The sequence below is a fragment of the Pteropus medius genome, unplaced genomic scaffold (genome assembly GCF_902729225.1).
Source record: "Pteropus medius unplaced genomic scaffold, Ma_sr-lr_union100, whole genome shotgun sequence".
NCBI classification, from domain to species: domain Eukaryota; kingdom Metazoa; phylum Chordata; class Mammalia; order Chiroptera; family Pteropodidae; genus Pteropus; species Pteropus medius.
Window position 1 is genome coordinate 24,626,666 of NW_024344240.1, and position 8,430 is coordinate 24,635,095.

An 8,430-nucleotide genomic window follows, 5' to 3' on the forward strand; every position below is an offset into this window, starting at 1 on the left:
GGGGTTTCCCAGGGAACTGATACTCAAAGAACATGAGACTTTTTTAAAGTTACACAGTCAAGTAGAATAGATATAAGCTTTGAACTCAGAGTTTATTCTAAAACCCAACTCTTGTGGCTCCAACACTGTAAACAAAATTATGACCAATTCAGATCTGTCCAATATATCTTGACTGAAGGTCAGAACTGAGAGAATTTCTTCTGAAGCTGAGAAAATTATATCTCAAATTGATCAAAGGGTAGATATAGTCAATGAAGTCTCAGTGTCTGCCACATTTGGCCTTATGAATCAAAAGCATACTTAAAAGTGGAATGGTTCTGCCATGGAATAAAATACAAATAATATGGGGTCTAAAAGATTCCTTAGGAGGATTTGGATTGCCATGCTCCTAAGGAAGTTCTCTGTACCCTCTGGGATAATGTGGCCACATGACACTGCATTTCTTTCTCCAAGGATCTCAAGAAGATTGGAAACCTTGAGGAGGGAGGCAAATTGTTCAAGGTCATGTTGGGGTAGAAAACAGAGTGAGAATGAGAAACCAGAGATGTTCGTCTGTTTCACAAACAGGTATTTATATGCCAAGCACCTGCTGTCGGTAGCTTGTCCTTCCTTTTGAAGAGTCAGGGCCAGCCCATCAGCAGGGCTGCCAACTTGGGTCTCCCAGGGCCTGAGCCTGTGCTGAATCTGGAGTTTCCACACTACTTTGCTTGCATATTTCCCCAAAAAGGTTTTGAAAAAGTATGTGCCTCATCTTACATTTTCAAGTTGACATCCAAAAATTTTCATGATGAGTTTAAATGGTTGTAAATGATGCAATTTCTAGTGCTTTGTAGATCTTGACAGTTTAAAACAAAACAAATTGTTGCATCACTCTTTAAAAAGTTTACAATGAAATATAAACACCATAGCTATTTTAAACCTTCTATTATCCACTCAAAAATATATAAAAGCTCTTTTTTAAAAAACAAAAATTTTGCATCATTTCTTTTTCTTCTTGAAAAAATATTTCTGCTCTGTTTCTTCCATAAAATTTTACCCTGACACAATATATTTTTATGCTTGAAAGTCATATTATTCTGCAAGAAAAAGAGGTATATAAATTAAAATTTAAATTAAAAAAATTTCCTGTGACTATTAGGCTTGGTACTACGAATTTCTTCTGGATTAAATTATCATTGCAAATATTATTATGTACAATCAATAATTACATAAAAACAACATAATTACATTATGAGCTTTAAAGTAATTACTAATATAAAATTAAATAGTATTGGGAATATATCTTTTAAAAAGATAACTGATTAAAGGGGTATGTGTCTGATTAAAGGAGGTTTTCTGGATACTAGTCTTTCAAATGTCTCCTTCCTTGATGCCCCAGAGGTACCAAGGGAAATAGACCACGGAAGGAAAGAGGGACGAGTATGAAAGGCATGCCCTCTCCTGTGGTGTAGGAGAAGGATGGCTGTGAAAGTTCAGAAGAGAAAGGAAAAGTGGCAGCTGGCCTCCAGCCTCTGCCCAGGTTGTCCTCCAACCAGTGTTAAGATTGAGTACCTATGAAGTTGAGAATCTGGAAACTGATTCCATTAAAACAATCCATTTACCACAAGGGCTACTCACACACCAGTTTGAAGATACTGTGAACTACTCCAAACATTATCCAAGCCTACTTGGGAAATTATTAACATGTCCTTGATTCAGCCGTACAAGAATAGTTTGCATAAACTACTCAATATAAATAAGTACAGCATAAACATTCCTTTCCTTTTAGCAGATTTTGGGATATTTCATCTGTAGAATCAATTGAAGTGGATACTGTCATTGATTTATGTAGAACAAATAAAAACTATTATATGCTACATAAATTATAAATGCTCTCAATATTATTCCATCACAAGATCATTATGGTTATAACTTGCCCTCTTATGAATTAGAATCATCGGCTGATTTTATGCTGATTGCAATGGAAACCAATTCCACTAATCAGAACTTGGCAAATCCCTAATCACACATGGGTCACACACATAGAGTTGTTGATTTACACTTGGAACTAAACTGTAGCAGAAGTTAATATAGGTGTCACTTTATAAGCAGCATTAGTCAATCTGGAAAAAAATGATTCCCAAGAGTTGATTAATAACAAAATAATGAGATTATATTTACTGCAAAAGATGATTATAGAAGCAAGACTGAACATGAGAAGGGTAGAACATTTGAATCTGATATGGAAAAAGGCAAAACTGGTAAACTCTGAAAAAAATGAAACTTGTCTTCCAGTGTGACTTTGATCTAAGACTTCTCTAATAGATAGAGCTAGTTCTGCAGGGTCAGGTGAAGAGATGGTTGGAAGTGCCCTGACACACGTGAAAACTCTGCCAAGTTCTTGGGTCTACCAGGCTCCACCTGGCTGCTAAACGGAAGTCATTTGTCAAATTAATGACAGTCACCACCAAGAAGATATCCTTTTTGTGGGCCATGTAGGCTCCTCGACTTTGCTTTAAGTTATTATCTAAATGTATTATGGGGCACTGATTCTCACTGACGATGATTAGCTATAAATTCTCCACCACGTAGGGCTTGGAAAATCGCCTTTAAACAACTTGGAAACTGAGTGATTAAGCTAGATCTAATATCAAGTGTAATTAATTATAGGGCATTTGGGTTTACTTTTTAGAATGTAAATATTTGGGATTATTCCTATCTGTGTAGCCTATGTTCGTATTCTTCTAGATTTGATGCAAGGTTGGGACTGCTGCAGGTTGACCTTTAAAAGATCCCTAGGCTCTACATTCAGAACAGAAGATCATCTTTTAAAAAGAGGTCTTAGAGAACAAATATACCTTTTTGTCTAATAAAGTACCCTTGCCCCAAATGTCAGGCAAAGGGTTACTTGACCTACGTCAGACTAGGTACCAGAAATTGCAAGGCTATATGATTTCTGGTATTAGCGCCAGTGCGTGCTTTTGGAATTGGCCTGAAACAGTTAAGAAGGTAAAGGGGTTAAGGAGGCTGGGTAGCAGAATGAGTTCTGGGGTTCAAAGTCAGATCCATTCCTACCCAGCTGAGTTGGTGTGGCCAAGTTACTTAACTTCTCCAAGCATTCAATTTCTCTAATTTAAAAACTGGGGATAATGTTTAATTTAAAGAGTTTTTATAAGCATGAAATCGAATAGTGAGGGAAAGGAACACCTTCCATAGTCAGGCAACTATGCTGGATTTATTTACTATTCACTTAAGTTTTACCATATGCCCATAAGTTCCATTTTATAAATGAAGAAAGTGAGACTCAGAAAGAGAGAGGTTGACAAAGTTTTGGTAACTAGTAAATGTTGGACTTGAGATTTAAATAAGAATGGGCAGCGGGACATTTGTGTAAGTTAAGGAGGTATGGTGGGTTGCATGGTGGCCCTTGAAATGTATGTCCACACCCTAATCCCCAGCTCCTGCGAATGTTACCTTATTAGGAAAAACAGGCTTTGTCAACATAATTAACTTAAGGATGAAGACATCATCCTAGATTTTCCAGTGAGCCCCTAATGCAATGACAAGTCTTCCTATATATGAGAGGTAGAGGGAGATTTGATGTCCAGAGGGGAAAAGGCCATGTGACCATGGAGACAGAGACCAGAGTACTGTGATCACAAGTCAAAGAATGCCCATACCCACCAGAAACTGGAAGAAGCAAAGAATGGATTGTTCCCTGGAGACCCTGCAGGGATTTTGGACTTCTAGCCTCCCAAACTGTGAAAGAATAAATTTCCGGTTTTTAAAATTACCCAGTTAGTAGTAATTTTTCTTAGGGCAGTCCTAGGACACTAAGACACGTAGGAATTGCTTCTACTCTGTGACAGCCTTTGAGCACTTCAAAAGTGGACACAATATTGGATTGGGTCTAAACCTAGACTCAGGGGTTTTTTTCAGAAGGTCAGCAGGTCAGCTGCATGAAAATAACTTTCTCAGGATTTTGACAAGTAATTAAGAAATTTTTAAAAATGATTTGGCTTGTCTTTCGGTATCAGCTTTTCTTTGCAAAGAGCCATGGGAGGAAGGCCACATGTTCCCATTTTACAGATGAGCGAAAGTGGTACAGGCTGCTTACGTGATTGAGCCTCAGCCATTGACTTGCTGAGGCTGAAAGAGAGTGTCATAATTTGAACTCACATGTGGTGTATAAATTCTCCTTCCAGGAGGTCCAGTCCCAGGATTAGGCCACTGACCACTCTGCTACTCTCTATCTTTGGCGGTTAAGCACAGTATTGCTGAAAATCACAAGGGTAGGCATTTACCACAATGTTGTTATCTCTGCTATTGGAGATGCTATAGAATGAGGATTGAATTCCTGTCATATGCCAAACACTCTGGCCTCCCCTTGGAATTGAAATTGGGGCTGAGCTGCCAAGAGAGTTCTCCTTAAATGCAATATATAAAGAAAACTCAGTATGTTATCAGGGATCTGGTCTGTCCTGTGGCTTCTAGATAAGAAGGTGAGGAGAGATTTCAGTGTGATGTAGGGAAAAACTCTGCCAGGAGAGGTTCTTAAAGACTGACATAGGTTGTGTAGGCATCAGTGTTATTATGGGTCTTTTAAAAGAAGGATAGAGGTCACTCTGCTCTCTGAATTGTGAGTTGGGAGAATTTTCCTGAAGCCTTCTTCTCCTCACCATTTTAGTTCTAGTACCTGAAATGTCTTGTGTAGCAACTGATGTACAGTAGGGTTACTAAATGATGGCAACAAATTCAACAAATATATACTGAGGGGACCTATGTGCTGGGCACCAACTATTTACTCATGAAAACATCTAAGCAAGTAACCCGGAAAAAGGTGGGAATACTGCACTGATGCACCAGTCAGGTGTGATCAAGTAAGCAGTACCACCATTAGTAACAGAGAGTAAGGGATTGATTGTAGAAACTCAAACTTACCTAACTGTGGAAGTCTGTTGCTTCTGTGTCTGATGATGATTCTGAAATTGCTATAGATCAGCAGAGCCAGAAGTCCAGAAGAAAAGCTGGATGTGATATAGAAGAGAATGAGGCCAAAGTGGAACCCCAAAGTCAAATGGAACCCCTATTTGTCTCTCGCCACTTCCAAACTTGACTATGAAACATAAAGCTGGCATCCTTTACCACAGACTGGGACTTAACGCTTTGCTGAGAGAATTGCTGGCAGGAGCTGGAGGAGCTGTGGGCCCACACCAACAAGGAAAGCCAGCAGATGGGTGACAGTGTATTGTGTGGTGAAGCAGCCCCTGTAGCCGTGCACTGACTGTTGCAGCATGAAAGCTGCTGCTTCACTTCTACCTTCCAAATGCTTCACGAATAACTGTTGTGGACAACCCTAACCTGGAACCACATAGGGAAGGTAATTTTGGGAAATATAGTTCTAGCTTGGTTAAGCTGACCCAATACCAAACCAGTGAGTACACTGATGTTCCAGTCTCTGGCCTCTGAGAAGGAGTTGTCCTGGGTGGCCCTATATCGAGGTAGAGAGGGTAACCTCTTAGAAGGCATATTGAAGCAGGACCTCCTGACTCACCTTTTTCTACTCTGGTTTACCATAAGGTTTTACCTGGTCTGAAGTGCCCACCTTATAGATAGACACAGACAATCCTATGAGTTAGAAATTAAAGAATGAACTATATTCTCAGAAGGTAATTGCTAAAATGTACCCATTACCTTGGTGGTCCTAGCTCTCTACCATCATCACAGAGTGGTTGACTTCTAACCAGTCACCTGGGGATGCAATGAGGAAATCTGAGCATTTGTAAGAGATACTGGAGAAGTGATTTTTGCAGGTGGGTGTTGGCATATAGTGCTGAGAGGCTGTCAGGGTGGGCAGAAGGCACCTTGGGGCTTTGATGGGAGAGTAATGCTGTAGTGATTCATTAGAGGTGTTGTTCCTGGCTAGGGAGTGGGATAATGGCTCTTGTCTGAAGATGTGGGTTCCTAGGGAAGAGAAGAACCTGCCTGGCAACTTGGCTGTCGAAGCTTGGGGCCAGACAGGAAAAAAGAAGGAAAATTTACCTATAATCTCACTTTCCCAAGTAAGTTGTCAACATTTTGGTGTGAACCCTTTGTGGTCTATTTCTCAGTTCAAACATATACCTGTCTTTAAAAGAAAAATGGAATCATAGTGTACATGATATCTTATGTAATATTTTATATAAAAGAACATGATTTTCTTTTAAAATAGTGTAAATAGTTTTTTTCTATGTCACTAATAGTATCCCTTAATATTGTTCACATCTATGTAAGGATTTCATTGTATGAATGTACTCTAGTTTAGTGTAGACTCTAAAGACAGACTGCTGGGGTTCAAATCCCAGGTCTTCTAATACTTACTAGCTATGAAAAGTTGGGCAAGAGGTTGACCCTTCTGTGCTTTAGTTTCCTCACTTATAAAATGAGGATAATAGTACTTCCCTCATAGAGCTGTTTTGAGGAGCAAACGACTTTTTATATGTGGATAATCTCTCAATATTATTATTTAGTCAACCTTTTTTGTTGGATATTTAGATTGTTTCCGAGCTTTTCACTCTTATGAATACCCTGTAATTAACAATTTCAGTGTGCTCTTAATTGCTTCCAAAGGAAATATTTCTGGTCACATTAAGAAATCTTTTCCAGAGTGAATCATGCACTCAACATACAATTGAGTGTCCATACGTACAAAACACTATGCACAAAGAAAAATGAACACAGTTCTCTGCCCTAAGACATTAAAAATGCAGTGGGGGCAGAGAAAAAGCACATTCATATACAAATATAATACTATGCAGAAATATAACACTATATAGACACAGTGGCACAAATGAAGAACTATGGAAGAGGAGAGAAGAGAGAGTACCTTCAATTGGAGAATTAAATCAGGCAATAAAAGAGAAGAAAAGACTTCCTCATTTGCTCCCACTACCTCCCAAATTCTCAAATCAGAATTCGGAACAGTTTCCATTTGTCAAGCTGAGAATTTGTCACCGCAAAAGAGAGCACAAAGGGCTGTATTCCAAAGTTAGAAGCCAAGATATGGGCTTACATTGCAAGGCCAAATATTTAGGAAATACCTTTTTCTGGAAAGTAAAGAACACATTTCACAGCTGAAAAGAGAAGTGAAAAATGAAACTAAAGAAGCATGAAGGTAATATTTACTTGCTAGATTTATACAGTGCCTACCTTTAGAAAAGCCTGGCTATAAATCCAGCACGTGCCCCCTCTAACACATATACACTCTGTTCTCAGTTATCTGGTTCTTTGTGAATTCTCTGCAGCACATTTTGCAATCATTTTACTGTTATTTTTTACTAGTCATTTCCCTCCCCTAAACCAGCTCACCCTTAGTCATCCCCTCCAAGAGTGAATGTGAGTTTGGAAGCAGATACTCCTGGGCTAAGTCTAGGTTCCACAGGTTACCAGCTGGGTGACACTGGGCATGTAACTTAACTTTCTAAGTCTCAGTTTCCATGCCTGTAAAATGGGGATAATAGTAATAATGTAATCTGCCTTATAGGATTGCAATGAGGATTAAATGACTAATGACTGTAAAGCACCTATCACAGCACAGAGCATTCAACAGTGTCAGCTATTATTATTCCTGTTCTAATAGTATATAAAGGTGATAGAAATCAATTTTAATTTAATTTTTGTTTAATACAAATAATCAAGCACATGAATCTCTGAAACAGGACTATATTGCATCCTAAAGCTGAATGGAAGAGATATTTGGATTTGTGTCATTTTTGATTTTCTCTGTTAGGTTGAAGATTGAGTATGAACATACCAGAATGGTAAAGAGGCCAAATTTCTTTTGTAACCAACAAAATCCTGACTGCTGTTCACAGCAGAATGAAGATGACTGGTAAAGCTTAATGCCTCTCACAGGGACATTTGCATTTTAAACTGAGTCCAAAACTCTTGGCCAAAGAGAATGAAGCTGGAGTGGTGACGTTTCAGATATTGATCAGGGGGACAGAGAGAGGCATTTTGAGGCAGTGAATTGTAGCAGTCCTGAAACCATCTCAGATATTCACTTATTCATTTAATACCTATTTATTAAGTATGCACTGTCTGCTAGACATTGTTCTATGTACCTGGGACACACTGGTGAACAAAAAGGGCAAAAATCCCTGCCCTCATGGGGTTTACATTTTAGCAAGTAATACAGACAATAAACAATACAATTAATAAATAAATAGACTATATAGTATGTTAGACAGGAATTAAATGTCATATAAAAATAGAGAAAGGGTGAGATTGGAAGTGCTGGGAGGTTGGGCAGGTTGCAGTACTAAACAGGGTAGTCAGAGTGAGGCTCACTGAAAAAGTGAGATTTGAGCAAAGTCTTCAGGAAAGGGAGTTCACCAGGTATATATCTGAGGAAAGAATGTTTCAGGCAGTGGAGACACAGCAAAGGACTTAAGGGGTGTGTGTGTGTGTGTG